The sequence below is a fragment of the Macaca nemestrina genome, chromosome 19, assembly GCF_043159975.1.
Source record: "Macaca nemestrina isolate mMacNem1 chromosome 19, mMacNem.hap1, whole genome shotgun sequence".
NCBI lineage: Eukaryota > Metazoa > Chordata > Mammalia > Primates > Cercopithecidae > Macaca > Macaca nemestrina.
The window spans coordinates 25,705,653-25,721,554 of record NC_092143.1 but is presented as its reverse complement, the minus strand read 5'-3'; the positions used below and the strand labels follow the sequence as shown (position 1 = coordinate 25,721,554).

Here is a 15,902-nt window from a genome sequence, read left to right as displayed (position 1 = left end):
CTGCCTCTGGACTTATCAAAATCTGTGTACCTGAGAATAGTCTATCAATTCCTTACTCTAAAATCAATTTATTGATTTAGCCAAATCTTCAAGGAGCATCATTTTATAAACCCCTCACTCCCTTAGAGAAGCTCTTACCTACTTTTCTTGATAATTCTTTAATAATTTGCTATTCATGTCGTTCTTCTACATTGAGGACCATTTTAAGAAATCACCCAAAGCAATTCATGATGGTATTTACTACACAAAAATTCTTAAAGTTATAGCTCATTATGTCCCACCATGCCCAGCTAATTTTGTATTTTTAGTAGAGACGGGGTTTCTCCATGTTGGTCAGGCTGGTCTCGAACTCCTGACCTCAGGTGATCCACTCGTCTCAGCCTCCCAAAGTGCTGGGATTACATGCATGAGCCACTGTGCCTGGCCAGTATTATTATTAATAAATTGCTGTCTAAATAAATCTTCTCTCTTTAAGTATAAAAATTGTTTCAATATGTTTATTTATCAAGTTTAGATATCGAAACCCCTATCTTTTTCAACTGACTTAATATATAGTTTGTGTATGTGATGGCACAAATTCACCAGTATAAACATCCATTATTTTAATATGCTTAAGTGTGAGTAGCAAGCCCTTCTGGAGTTACTGTGAAATGTAAAGTTGGTTGTTCCTTGTCATGGCTAAAAAATATCAATTGTGCCAGCAAAAACATTAGTAGGTTAAAAATGCTTTCTGGTCCCTACTGACCAAATTGAGGGTATACAGCGAAGGCCAAATCAAGAGTGGGTGAAATACAATAATAGTTGCTTCTACATCAAACATGGGATCATAGAGTCATGGGATTAGGTGTTGAATTCAACTTTGAGATATTTCACAAATTTCCAATATTTTCAAAAACTTGTATTTGTAGTATTTTTAAATCAGTAAGTATATCTGTGCCAAGATGACTGAGGGATTGACATATTTGGAGCTATACGTTTAAATACTTGTTAATTTGTTGAATGATCATTAATAAAAAAATGAATGGTTTAAGCAAATATTTTATTTTATTTTTTAACTTTGAAACAGAAAAGATTTAAGGATAATTTTTATCTTGACAATGATAATCTCAAAGAAAGTGAAAAACACTTCCAGTTAGTTGGAGGAAGCAGGTTCCAGATTGTGGTGCCAAGTGTTAAAAGATCTTAGAGTTGGGATCAGTAAGTGCAAGTTTGGGCTGTGTATTTTCTGATTGTCACAAATCCATTTTGTCCATTAATGAGTTGTGGCAAGGCTAAGGGCAACCAGCAATAGCCAAGGCATTTCTGTGATTTATTTATTAAAATGCAGGACAGAGAGTTGCTAATATGTTTATCACCAATAGTGACATAAGGTCATAATATAATGACTAATGTGAAGGAGTTCCCCTTCCTAATTTTCATAGAGAAAAACATACAAATATTTTGTATCATTATGGCTCAATAAATGTATTTGCTATAGACTTTTTTACTTCAAATCACATTTATTTCGAGAGTCTGATATACAATACTTTAAATCATTTTCACAAATCTTTATTTCTAACATTTTACATCTCAATTATTAAAAAAAATCAAAATTTCTGAAATTTAAAGCAAGAAATTCTATGCTCTTTTCCTTGAAACTTTCCTTGCGAAGGATGTGAAGGTAATTAGTAGATTCATTCAGTTATTTATTCAACAAACATTCATTCTTTGGACAACTATTGTGGCATCAGGTGTGTGAAACTTTCATCAGCAGAATGAGTTATTTTAAAACCTTCTATTTTGAACATATAAGATCAAAGATTAATTTATCACGTATCTTTGGCAGAACTTGCAGTAAAATCCAAGGCTTTAGATTTAGAGTTCTTATTGATCTTACCCTTTCTGGAACTTGGGAAGACCCTAAAGTTTATAATGTATAGGCTTCCAAACTAATTATCCTACTAGGGAATGTCACAGGCTCTATTCATCACTCTGTTCTATTATCAATAAATAGTTTATCATAAATCTCTTGGGCATAAAATATGAGAAACAGAATGGCTTTGTCTGAAATCTGGATTTGTTGGAAAGTCTTGCAAGTAATTTAGTAAGTAAGTCTCTTAAAACCATCTATCCAAATATACCAAGTATTAGAATATGTATCTATTTGGTTAGCTGCATTAGTTGCAATTGAAGTTATTATCTGATTAAGTTTATAGCTATTCGCTGCCATTCTTGAAGACCCATCCCATCCACCTTCCACACAGTCAGTGTAGAGAACCTAGAGGGGATCTCATAAGAATCACCAGAAATTAGTATCACCATTAAGGATTCAAGTCCTTAATGGTGACATTCATTTCTGCAGTTCTTTCAGAAAATGACTGTCCTGGACATATTCTCTTTAGTTGTGTTGCATAGTTTCAGTATCTCTGAATTCACTCTTCTGTCACATTATCCTTTGATCTGTAGGAAGGGAGGAAACAGCAAAATAGATATGAGGTGGATTTGAGACTCCTACTGAGCCCACATTGAAGTTGAAGTTGGTTAAGCCACAAATCCTGACTTGAATCTTTGAATTTCAGTGGATTTCTTGTTATCCAGCTGTTAGTGATAGCTTAGAGTCAATTTTTCTATTATTCTGGAAATGTTCCTGTTCTCCAATGCCAATTACCTTGGCAAATAACCAAGGTAATTAACAATCAAATTAACCAACAAATAAACAATCCTTTAGGAAATTTCAGACAGCATACATTCTGAGTGTATTTGTAATGGTATTGCAATGCCCTTCCTAAAGAGTTAGGGTGGGTCTTTGAATTAAGACAGGGTTTAATCTGAGTTTGAGTTTCATCAAACTGAGAAAACAATTACAAGCCCTCCCAGCTAATCAAACTGGTATATTATATCCTCTACATCTACATTAATCAATTCATCCTTTTCTAAAATTGTGCTCCTTTCTCCTTGGTACGAGCACCCTCAGAATTCATTCTCATACATGTTTCTCACTTTGCTCATACAAATGATCAAGTTCTATATTTGTTTTGGTGTAAGACTTCTTCTCCCTCATTTGGCATTTTGTTGTCCCTACTCCAGGGCATCTTATGGAACTAGAGCCATAAGCAAAGGCATTCAACCATGTGGTTAGGATGCCTCCACTGGAACCACTCAGTGCTATTGCATTCAGGTTCTACACACCACTATTCCTGCCATGAGCACCTGACCTCTGACTTTTTCAGTGGACTCCCACTAAGACATGCATCCGAGGAGGCCCCACAAACAGGAAAGAGATTTGAGTGCCCTATACCAATGTGACTAGTGTTCACCACATTTTACAGGGAGAGAAATGCAAGATAATGAGAAGTTCTTATTAATTGTATCTTTATCCTAATCGTGTTTTTTTATCAGTTGTTATAAAACTTATCTCTTCTGTTAAGACTCACACCAAATATATGACTATAAAAATATATTGTTTATAATTGATTTAAAATAAATTGAATGGTTCTAGCATATTCATATTTTATATGAAGTATGTGGGGATTTTATTCCAGCCACTCAACCTTCAGTAGCAATGAAATCTGTAGCTAAAAAAATCCATAGAACAGAAACCTACTTAGTGTTTATGGCAGCAATACATATTTCAGAAGGTATTGTATGGCTGCAGTATTTAGAATTTTCACATTACTTTAAAAATAGAAATTTACTTATAAATAATTATATTTTAACATTATTATTAATGAATATTATATACTATCAATATTATAAAATTATAATTCTAAATCAATATAATAATATAATTATAAAATATACAAAAATATAAACATACTCATTACATTACATATTTTAGTATACTACTAGAAATATAAAAAAAACCATAATAATAAAAATTCCTTATAGGCATATAAGCTGTTACCATATTGATATTAAAAATTGACTAGATCATACAAAAAATTAGCTGAGTGTAGCGGTGTGCACCTGTAATCCTAGCTACTCAGAAGGCTGAGGTGGGAGGATCACTTGAACCTGAGAAACAGAGGTTGCGGTGAGCCAACATCATGGCACTGCGCTCCAGCCTGGGTGACAGAACAAGACTCCTTCTCAAAAAAAAAAAAAAAAAAAAGAAAAAAGAAATAGATCATGTTGCACATAATAATAAGGTTTATTGACATTATTTTCCAAAGTATAGTTTTAAAAAAGTAATCATATAGCATGTGATTCTTGGCTATGATCAAACCTTAATTAACTAGCTGTTATTTTTATTTTTTTGAGATGGAGTTTCACGCTTGTCGCCCAGGCTGGATTGCAATGGCACGATCTCGGCTCACTGCAACCTCCACCTCCTGGGTTCAAGCAATTCTCTTGCCTCAGTCTCCCGAGTACCTGGGATTACAGCCATGGCCCCCACGCACGGCTAATTTTTGTATTATTAGTAGAGATGAGGTTTCACCATGTCAGCCAGGCTGGTCTCAAACTCCTGACCTCAGGTGATCCACCCACTTCAGCCTCCCAAAGTGCTGGGATTACAAGAATGGGCTACCACGCCCAGTCAACTAGCTGTTATTCTTTACAACTTATAACATCATATATGGCCAAAAATAAGGCAAGATGATTTCCCAAATTATATCTTAAAAAAGAGATAGTTATCTTAACATTGGAGTCCCGACAGTTCTCTTATAAGGAAACAATCATCAAATTAATTTGATAAAAGTGTATTTTGAGAAGGAAAGACATATTTGCCTGAAATTACATTAGTCAGTGTTAGTTGCGATGCCTAGAAAAAAATACCTTATAATTGGTTAAAAGGCCAGCGAAGGAATTTAAGATGACTTAATAGTCATTCCTGAATATATGACATCACAGCTTGAAGTGTTTGCAGTTTAAAAAGCAGCAAAAGTAACAAAAACACTGGTTTTAGGTAACAGCTTTTGGGAAAATGGAGAAATCACCATATATTCATTTGTACTTATATGGTAAGCCCATATGACATTTTATTTTGCAGCTCACCATAAAGCTACCAGCAAAGCAAATATAATTATAAATTTTATATGGCTTTGCATATGACTGTACTTATGTCCACACATGCAATTATATATGCTAATAAATGACTATATTTATGTATGCGTATTTTCATATGACTTGTAGAAAATGAATTATTCTTTCCTGTGTGCTTAGTTCTTATTTTTATAACTTTTCTTCTCTTTAACCAATTTTTGTTCTTGTAATTATTTCTAAAATTCTGCTTATAGGTTTTTTTAATAAAGATGTCAAATATTCATAGACAGGATCATGGCATACCCACACTACTGTGACTTCTTGGCAAGTTAGGACTTTTCATAAAGGCTATATGTGAACATCACTCGTGACATTATTTGGACCTTTCCCACAGCATGTTCCTCTAACATAAGAAGAAAAAATCAGACAAAATTACAATAATTTCTAATAAGGTCCAAGTATATCTTCATTACACTTTCTAAAAAACAGGCAAAATGAGGTTGGAACTGGGAAGGTTGAGACCTCACCACAGAGTAGATGCTGTAGGTACAATTGTGAAAACATAGCCAGTTTAATGAGAATATATCTAAAATAGGTCTTTATGTGCTATACATTTAAAGTAATTTGCCAGTAGAAAGTATCTTAAGCATATATATTTCTCAAAGTTACATCTTCGTTGTGAAAAAAACTAGCATGGCCTGGAAGTCCAGTCTTATGACTTGTTAGTCGTGCTGTGAGGTTTTCTCAAACTGGAGAAGGGTGGATTTTGATTTGTGATTAGACAGACTTCTTCACATGAACAGAATATCAGCAGGAGGTAGAGGCACACCCGTGCATAACTTTCTGGTGAAGCCTTCCCTGCAATCGCAAGAAAAGGGTTACAAAATCTCAGATCTCATCAGTGAGGGGGTCAAGTCAAGAGAAATTTTTAAGAGGATAGTGAAGGATGAAAGGCATTGTCATGACCAGAAGGTCAGTGGCTCATGCTACTGAAGACAAGAGAGAAGAAACCAAATATATTTGTTACTTAAAGCTTAAAATGCTGATTTTCTCTTAGAGCACACCTTTATTTTTCCTTCATGTTCTGCACTGCATCCCCCATACCTGGCAGTGTACCAGGCACAAGTTGCTTAATAAATGTTTGTTGAATGAATAAATCATTGTGCAAACCTATCAAATCTTTCTTCATTCTGCATTTCAATTCACTTTCTCCACTGCTTATAGATCATTATATTAAAGTCTATATAAATACTTTAATAAAGCATAATGTTTTCTCTATAGAACAAATATCTTTTGTTTCCTTTTGTGTATTTTAAGTGTAATTTAAAATTAATTTTATTTTTATTAAGGTAATATATCTCATAACTTAAAACAAAATCAAAATCTACGGTTCTTGTGGAACAGTGCAGGTCTCCTCCTAAGCCCTGATCTTAATCCCCCAGGCAAACATATGACTCTTTCAGTAGCTTTTTAACTGTACTTTTATATTTCTAACTGGTTTGCTTATCCTGCTATTTCTTTAGCAACTTTACACATTATTTATTGATTTTTGTTATAATAGTTGAGGGTTTAGTTGTCTTACATGCACATATACATGGAGAGTCTTTCCCTCTGCCATCCTCCACCTGTAGTTTTATTATAGTTTAGGGTTAATACTCTTGTCAGTGTTCCCAACATTTTTATTATGTCCAGATCTGAACAAAGTGGTATTCTATCATAATGTTTCTTTTCTCTTGCAACTTTTTGTTTCTCATGGAGTTAATAATGTCCTTTTAAAATTAATTCAGCACACTCTGTACCTATTGTATATTATTCACAATTGCCCCCAACTGATCTTAACAACTGTAACAGAATGATCTAACTGTGGTAACAACTCTAAAATATCTTCTTGGCATTAAACAATACAAGTTTACTTCTAGCTCATGTGGTAGTCCAGCATGTGGCAGCTGGGGTTGCCATGTCACACCCTAGTTCAGGGTCATGACTTTTCGTCTAGGGGCTGTCATGTCTTCTAGGGCCTTAGAGCTCTTCGTTGGTTCTTTGCATCTGCACACTAATAAGGGAAGAGGGGAAGTGTAGAGGATCTCCGGGCATACCCTGGAAGTGACGTACATGACTTCTGCCCACAATCCATGAACCAGACCTCAGTGACATGCGTCCCCACCTGCAAGGGGCTAAGAAATGAAATCTAGTGTGGTGCTCAGGAAAAAGAGCAGAACATGGAATCTGGTAGGCACTTCCCACTATCTACTGTATTTTCAAATGCACATGTGTATCAAACAATCTATCATTTTCTTTTCATTTTTTTTTTTCTCAGAGACATTCCTGCTGCAGATCATCTCTTCACCTCTCTTTAGGCCTGATTCACACTTATTGCTCTGGAGAATTTATTTTACTGCCTTTTATGTTGGGCCTGCATTTTTGGGGTTTCATCTCTTCCTCTTTCTTGATTTACAAGCTTATTTGGGGAACTGCTACTTTAAAATGGCACACAGGATGTGTATTTTTTAAGTCCATGCATATCTGAAAATTTTTTAAAATCAAGCTTGGCTGACAGTTTGTCTTGGTATACAATTCTAAGTTCAAAATAATTTCATTTAAAAATGTGAAGGTGTTCAAAGAAACTTCTGGATCCATTATTGCTCTTGAGAAATCGGATGCATTTATTTTTTCCTTTGTATGTGATTGGCTTTATGTTTCTGGAAGATGTTTTAGGTTTTTCTCTTTATTCCTGCATTTCTTTTATCTCAGAATGATATATCTCAATGAGTTTAATTATTTGATTAATTTAAAGGATTGTTCTCCTGGACGTTTAGTGAAACTTTTGACCCCCAAAGTTCATCATCTTCATTTCTGGTGTTGTTTTTGCATTTTTTTTCAAATTAGTGTTTTTATCCTTTTCTGCATAGAAAGAACTCTTTTCTAGAGCTTTCTAAGATTTCCATTAGTCAGAATTTTTTTCCATTTAAAAAAAATTTCTACAGCTTTTTGCTCTACTTTCCTGAAGATTTTTCAACTTAGTCTTCTCACCCATCTGTCAGTTTTTTGTAAATGTTGAGTATATTTTCAATTTCAAAAGATTTTTTTCCTGTTTTGTGTATAAATTTCTTTTTTTATTCATTATCTCTAGGAGCAGGGTAAAAAGGCATGTGTTCAGTTCGTCTTGTTGAACCACAAGTTACTCTAGTTTACTTTCTCCAGAAAATAAACCTCCAGTCTCCTGGAAGCTGGATTGAGCAGATGGAGGAACTTATGGTTGGTTGATTGTGTGACAGTGGGGAAGGGAACTTTGGGTCCAAGCATTCCAGTAAACAGACGTACAACCAAACCCCTGTGTTTACCCCACCACCTGGCCTTCTTCTATGCTGAGATTTCTGCCTCCTAGGCCTGAGTCTGCCCAGGTTTTGCAGGAAGAATTGGCTTGCTTTTTATCCGTAATCTCTCCTGCAGGCATGCAATGTATAGAATCCTCTGCTCTTCCAAATCAGCCACCACGCCTCCATCTGATTTAGCTTCTTCCAAAATTCATTGCAAGTTTATCTGTTATTTTATCTGCTTATTTGACTTTGTGGTTCAGTAACATTTTAAAAAATTCATTTATTCTTGTAATAAAGCAGTTTGAAGAGAGATGAAATACATGTGATAATTTTGCCATTTGTAACGACATATCACCCCATGTACATTAATGTTTACCTCAGTGCCATATTGATTGAATTAGACAGATGTTATGTCTAGTTAAGTTGGGCTACATAAACTCCAGGTGAGGAAGACCTTATTACTATTATCATGACACATAATGCTGTCCCCGTGTTTTCACTGGTTTTCCATTATTTTTTATTCTGCTCTACCTCTAGTCAAAGTGGTCTTCGTGGAGTGGCCAAGCAATATTTCTCTTGTGTCTTCCTACTCTTTCTCTTTCTTGGAACCCCTCTTCCCAGGGAAGGAAATGCTCCGCCACTCTCTGGTAGTGTCACTATGTAACACTACTGGATCTGAGCCTTGGAACCTCAGAGACAGGACTCTATGTGGCAAGTCACTCCAGGAGAGCTATTCCTGCAAGAGTTGGTCCTATAAAGCAGGTGACACACTTATCTAGGGAAAGGTGGCAAGGAGAGTAATCAATAAATGTGTGTGTCAGATTTTCTCATGGCAGAAACTTTTTCTAGAAGTTGCAAGTTTAGGTAGCACAATGCAGTGACCACTATGAGCTCGGCATTCAGGATCAATAGACCTGACTTCCATCTTTTGAACTTCATCACTTTGGACAGATTTACTGCGACTTTCTCAACCTCAGTTACCTCATTCTGAAAATGGAGACAATAAATATAATAGATGCCTTGCCTATTTCACAGTAATGTTGTGAAAGTCAAATGAGATGAAACTATATTGTGTACAGGAAATAATAGCTATTAGGATTAATGTCAGTGGTGAACACATGAACTAGGTAAAGAATATGGGTTATCATTGTATAGCACAGAGGGTGATTTTAAATCAATGTGTTAACAGTGGAAAAGATTCAAGTTTCTTATGTTCTTTCTTTTATTTCTGTCTGGGACCATAGACACATACTTGTTATACACATAGATATTGCTGTTAAATGCAAAGTAGATTTATCATAAATATAGATTCCAAGCATACATACTTTGAAAAATCTACAATCTGAGCCTCATATGCTTTTATGTAGTAGATCCAAAATAATTTTATGAACTGGATCTTACTTGGCGAAAATGGAGTAGATTAAGTGTTACCAAAATTGTAAGTATAGCCAACAGGTTCATAGAACTTACTGTGCCAGGCACGTTCTACGCACATTACTGATATGAAGTCAATTCCTCACAATAACACTATGAAGGTATTATTACTCTTCTTTTCAACTTTCAAGAACATTGAAGGACATAAAATAGAACTTCTTTAATAGTTTCATAATAGAATAGACAGATTTCTATGAGACCAAAATGTTTTCTCTAATACTCAATTTTTCCACTACTTTGCTATTGTTTGTTTTGTGTTTTGGTTTGGGCTATTCCTTTGCTCCTTTCTACAAGAAATTCTCTGGACGCTGATAACAGCAGTGCCTCCCAGATTGTCTCTAGGGCATTGAATAAGAACCAAGTTAAGCAATTAAAATTCAAGCAGTCATTGACATCTCATTGTTTACTAACGTGAATCCAAGTCACAGGTTTGGAACTTTTAAATTCTGTTCACAGAGGAGTAAATCGGTTGCTACTATAATGTACCCAAGCTTGTATTCTTACCTCTACTACCAGTCTGTAAATTAGGGATGTCTGAATGTGTCTAAAATGTAATCCCAAGATGGGCAGCCAGGATGGTTGCTTTGTGGATGAATCTAATGTGTTTAGAACAGGGCGTAGCACATAGTAGGTGCTTAATAAATATTTGTTCAATGCCTCCGTGTGCTCATTATCTTACTTAGTGGTAGCCTATTGACCTCTGAAGTGACTTTAGGAAGTGCATTAGGACTTTGGGAAGTGAGTTTGGATGTTGCATACAATTAATGCATTCATATGAACACATCCTAACTTTTGAAATATTAATTTCTTTCCAATGCCCTCTTTTATTTCCCGAGGCCATCCTCTGCTCCCCACTCGCAATCCCTCACCTTCACTCCGCATAGTTAATAAGACACCCCCTCGAAGGACAGAACGCAATGCCAGGGCCCCAGTTCTTCTCACAGCGCCCTGGGCTTTTTGAATGAGAGACATCAAAGAAAACACAGGAAAAAAAAAAATGAATAAAAATGAGCTCGCTGCTAGGGCTCGAAGCCCCACAGTGTGGAGATTTCATTCCGGAGCGGAGTGTGTTTCTCACTGCAGCAGTTGAGTCACCAGCAAGACTTGCCTGAGGTGAGCTCCGCACATCCGCGTTGGGACTTGCAGACACGCCTTCTTCTCACACAAACCTTACCCAGCCCCGCCACCGCGGCGGACTCCAAGGGTGGTGCCACCAGCCCTGCCACTCGCAGTCCTGACGGGCAGGGGCTGCGGACCGCCTGGCCTTGGACCCATCCGAAGCCACAGGTTGGAGGAGATAAGGAGCTGTCCCCGTGCTCGTCGCCCTGTGGAGCAGATCCTGTCTCCTTGCTGGCGGTGGAGCCCGGGAGTTCCAGGGCTTGAGAAGGGGAAGGAAACCTCTCTGAAATCTGACACCTGCTCTCCCGGCAAGGAAACTTCGCAGGCTGGTGAGTTGGGAAGGCGGGCTGTTGCTGCTGGAACGCGTTCCCACCCACCCGGGTGCTGCAGCGCCGGCCTGCACTGTTGTAAGTGAGGCCTCTGTGTGTGTGTGCGTGTGTGAGTGCCTGTACACCTTCGATCGCGGTTTCCATCAGAAATCCTTGCAAAGAAGACAGTAGTGATGTGTGCTGCACGGATGGCATGGGTCAACTCGACCTGGCTCTCTTTGAGTAAACACTTATCAAACAGCTGGTTACCACCAAAAAAAAGCAAAAAGAAAACCAAAAAGCCTAGGCACAGCAATGTTAATTTCCTTTCATTTGCAGCTCAAAAAAACAATCAAAATAATGAATAAGAAAAAGCATGGATGATGATGTGCTTAGAGTTTCATTCCAGGAGGAGTGACTTAGTGAGGCAAGCCAGGAGAGTGATAAGACATTTATATGCACTTCCTTACATGAAATAGCCACAGAGACCTTAAGAGTACTTTCTGTTTTCCAGTTTTTTGCTCTGTTACTTTCGAATTCTGATCTAAGTGTCGCACCAACTAGGGTATATGTGTGCATGTGTGTTCACTCAAGTAGTCACAATAAATTAGCTTTCAAGACTTTCCCACCCAATGCAATATTAATTAAGCCTCTGAAAACTACTGAAGTAGGTAAACTGCAAGCAGACTGCGTTCCTAGGAAAAAGCCGTGTTTGGTTAGAGCCTTCACACCTGTATCATGTTTTATGAGTTTTTTATGTCAAGATCTAAAGCTAAGGTTATGCAATTCCAGTTTTAAACTGCACAGCATTAAGTCCAAAGTAATAACATATAATTTCAAGGTTATTAACAACAAAATTATTGTTTAATATAATACAGCTCTGAATTTTGATTGTGTTCTGTTTGTAAGAAAAATGTCTGTGGTTCTCAATATTTAGTTATAATCACATGTATTCAGTAATATCTATATAAAATATGCAGGATTTTATGGTTATAAATTTTGAAAAGTTGATGGAAAAGAGGGACTTAAGCATTATTATAAACTCAGATATTTGAGTTTAATGAATTTTCAAGCTGCTGTAAAGTCCATATTGCAGTGATGAAGAGAAAAACATACCTGTCGTGTGCCATTGCCCCTCAGTTATTTTTCACAGTTTCCTAGTATAATCCTCTACCCAGACGGGGTCAGCCATCCTTGAAGACAGGAGGTGACTCCTACCGATAACCAAAAAAGGGTAATCTTAGATAGTTTAAAATTAATGGGGCTTTCCTGTTTCAGAAATGACTATGGCCTCTCATACAGTGTTACTGACATTGCCTTCGAAAGGAAAACAAAACAGCAGATGAAACTGGATGAGCCTGTTATCATAGTTGCCAAGAAGGAATAAAGGGAATCTGTTGAATGTAAGCAAACCACAGTTCCTCTTTCTCATAGGTCATTTCTGGAACAGGCATGTTTGACCCAATAGGGAAGGTAACTCTAATATAATTGATCTTCTTGGTAGGAGAAGATCAGTTGGTATGCCAGTTTACACTACAACTATATGTTGGTTTCAGAATTGCTGTTCATTTATCTCACTGTTTTTCTGGAAAAATGGAAGTTATCCAAATGTCCAGGTAGTTCAGAATAGAAACCTGCTCTTTTCCCACCCTCACTCCTGCAAATTTTTTGTTAGGTTTTTGGGCTCTCAGATCAGTAGGGCATGAAATATAGAACAATTACTCATATAAAGCTCATCTCACAATCAATCCAGTTTCTTGAGTTGATTCATCACGGCAGGTTGACCAATAGTTCAGCTGTTAAGCAAGTAATTGTAATGTTGAGATGCAGGAAAATGATTTCAATAAAAACAGACAGGACATACCAAGTGTTTCCCATGAAAAATATGTTCCTTTCTAAAGATGGCTGCCAAAGGGGAATGATTTTTTTAAAAATTCATTATTAGGTATATATGGGGCTTAAGTATATCCTATAAAAGTAGGAAGCAGCAACATCACTACGCATAATAACAAACCTATTGTAAACCCCAAATATGGAGTTGATAGTATTACTCAATTTGTTTCACACCCTTTGCAATCATTATTCATGTTCTCCAAATATTAACCTCCCATTGGCACTCCTTAAATAAGACAAACTTGTCTAGATTGCCAATAAGGAGAGTAACACTCTGTTTATCAAATGGCCAAAAAAATCTTCAATAAATTTAGTCTTTTTAACTAAACCACTGCTCAATATACTGAGATAAATAATTAATTAAGTTGCTCGTTCATTTATTCAACAAATATTTGTTAAAAGTGTTATGCACTGAACTCTGTGTGGACAGAAGTGGACCAAAATTCCTGACCTTATAGGGCTTGTCTTTTACCAGGGAGACAAAGACCAAACTAGATAAGCAGGGTGAGTCTATGGCACATTAGCGAGAAGTGCTCAGCAGACAGTATGAAGCCCAGGAGGCATGCAGAAAGTGTCAGTGGCTGGGGTCAGGGAGAACTGAAATTCTATATCAGATGCCCAGGAAGAGCCTCACTGAGATGATATTTTATTATCGATCTGAGGCAAGTAAGGGAATGATCCACATGGATATGTGGAGGAAGACCATTCTAGATTGAAGCATTCTGGCATCTTTCAGGAACAGCAAAGAAGCCCACGCACCTGGCATAGAGGGAGTGAGGTGGGGGTGGCAAGAAATGGAAGAGAGGAGATAATGGGGACAGGTCTTGGAGGACTTTGAAGGTCCTAATAAACTTGTTGGCCTTTGTTTTTTATTCCAAGTAAAATGACAAAACACTATGATTTAGACATAGCCCGTTGAATGTTTTTCAATAAATATTTACTGAGCATACTATGAACTTTAATATTCTTCTAAGCATTGTGGATAACAGAGGTTAGTGAGATATACGAGGCCTCTGCTGTCATGGAAATTATATCTGGGGTTTGGAGAGAGACAGATAAGTAAATAAATTAGTAATTCTGGAACTTTTAGTGATACTAAGAAAAAAAAATGTTAAAGGATAATATAGTGAGAGTGACCTGAAGGGGACTGTGTGATTCAGTGGTCAAGAAAAGCCTCAGGGGAGGTGATTTATTTATTTATTTTTTATTTTATTTTATTTTATTTATTTATTTATTTATTTATTTTTAACCAAGACAGAGTCTTGCTCTGTTGCCAGGCTGGAGTGCAGTGGCATGATCTTGGCTCACTGCAACCTCCACCTCCTGGGTTCAAGTGATTCTCCTGCCTCAGCCTCCTGAGTAGCTAGGACCATAGGCGTGTGCCACCATGCCCAGCTAATTTTTGTATTTTTAGTAGAGATGGGGTTTCACCACATTGGTCAGGATGATATCGATCTCCTGACCTTGTGATCTGCCCACCTCGGCCTCCTAAAGTGCTGGGATTACAGGTGTAAGCCACCGCGCCCGGCCAGGTGATCTTTTTAAAAGATCACTCTGGCTTCCTTGAAGAGACTAAGTCATAGGGTGACCAGATTAGAAGAGAATCCAGTTAGGAGGCTATTCCAATAGACCAGTTATGACAGTGGCATAGATTAGGGTCAGAACAGTGGCCACCTAGAGAAGTAGAGAGATTCTATTTTGAAGATATTTGAAGGCAGAGCTGACAGAACTTACTAATAAATTGGATAAAGGTGGAGGTGAAGAAACAAAAGAACCAAATGACCAACAGGATTTCTACTGAAAGATACTGGGTAGACAGAAGGCCATTTCCTAAGATGGATAAAGCTAGGGAAGAAACGGTTTTAATGGGAAATGAGGAATTTCTTTGCAGCCTTCTGAAGTGTTTTTCAACATCCAAGTGGAATTATCAACTTGGGCTTTTGCATATATGAATCTGGAACACCTAGAGGACATCATAGCTGGATATAGAAATTTGAGAGGCAAGTGCCTATGGATGCTATTTAGAGTGATAGCCTTGAGGACATCACTCAGAGAGAGATTACAGAGAAAAAAATCAGGACTTGAGGATGCAGCTCTGGCTTATGCAGACATTTGGGACCTTGAATGGGAGGAGTCAGTAAAAAGCCATTCAAGTGAAAGGTAAACTGGATGAGCATGTCATCATGAACCTAAGCCAGGATGTTTTTTTAGGATGAAGGGTGTGGTCAATGGGGTCAGACAGGACCAAGATAAACAGTGAGATGAGGACAGGGAAGTGATGATTGCATGTAGCAGTGTGGAATCATTGACAGTTCGGGAAAGAGATGGGGTTCTCAAAATAAGATATTCAGAAAAACTAACTTTAAAAAATTCTGAAAATAGCGTTTCACCTAATTCTAAAGATAATTGAAAAGAAGGATGCCCCCAGAAAAACTCATGAGGCCACATACACAGAAGCTCTAATAAATTCAATATTTTTAAATGACTTCTAGAACAGATGAATAAAGGAAACATATAATTAGAAATAAGGAAGGTGTTGTCAGAGCTGTAAGCATAGTTTGAAGAAGAGTAACGCACAGTGAGTGGAAGCTTGCGAAAAAATGCTCACGAGAGTGATAGATTATTTTCACATTGTTTGAAACAAAGCAGTGAATAAAGAAGGGTCATCTCCCTTCATGCTGGTGCTGGTGAACGTGAGAGAAAGTAGAATTACTCAGTTTCTACTTTGAGTCCCTCTTCTTTCTTTTCTTTTCTTTTTTTTTTTTTTTTTTAGATGGAGTTTCTATTGCCCAGGCTGGAGTGCAGTGGCGTGATCTCCGCTCATTGCAACCTCTGCCCCGGGGTTCAAGTGATTCTCCCACGTCAGCCT

At 37.2% G+C, this 15,902-nt stretch overlaps 1 protein-coding gene across 2 annotated transcripts in view; it reads left to right on the top strand.

Annotated features, from left to right (window-relative positions):
• Positions 1-15,902, top strand: part of LOC105477108 (RAB27B, member RAS oncogene family) — a 166,409-nt gene that overhangs the window by 90,503 nt on the left and 60,004 nt on the right. Inside the window, exon 1 of one of the 2 annotated variants that reach the window (XM_011733492.3) lies at positions 10,564-11,161. The exons of the other annotated variant lie outside the window; for it this stretch is intronic. The gene's annotated coding sequence lies outside the window, so the exon portion shown is untranslated. Of the gene's footprint in view, positions 1-10,563; positions 11,162-15,902 lie in introns of those variants that run through there. 2 annotated transcript variants of the gene reach the window in all.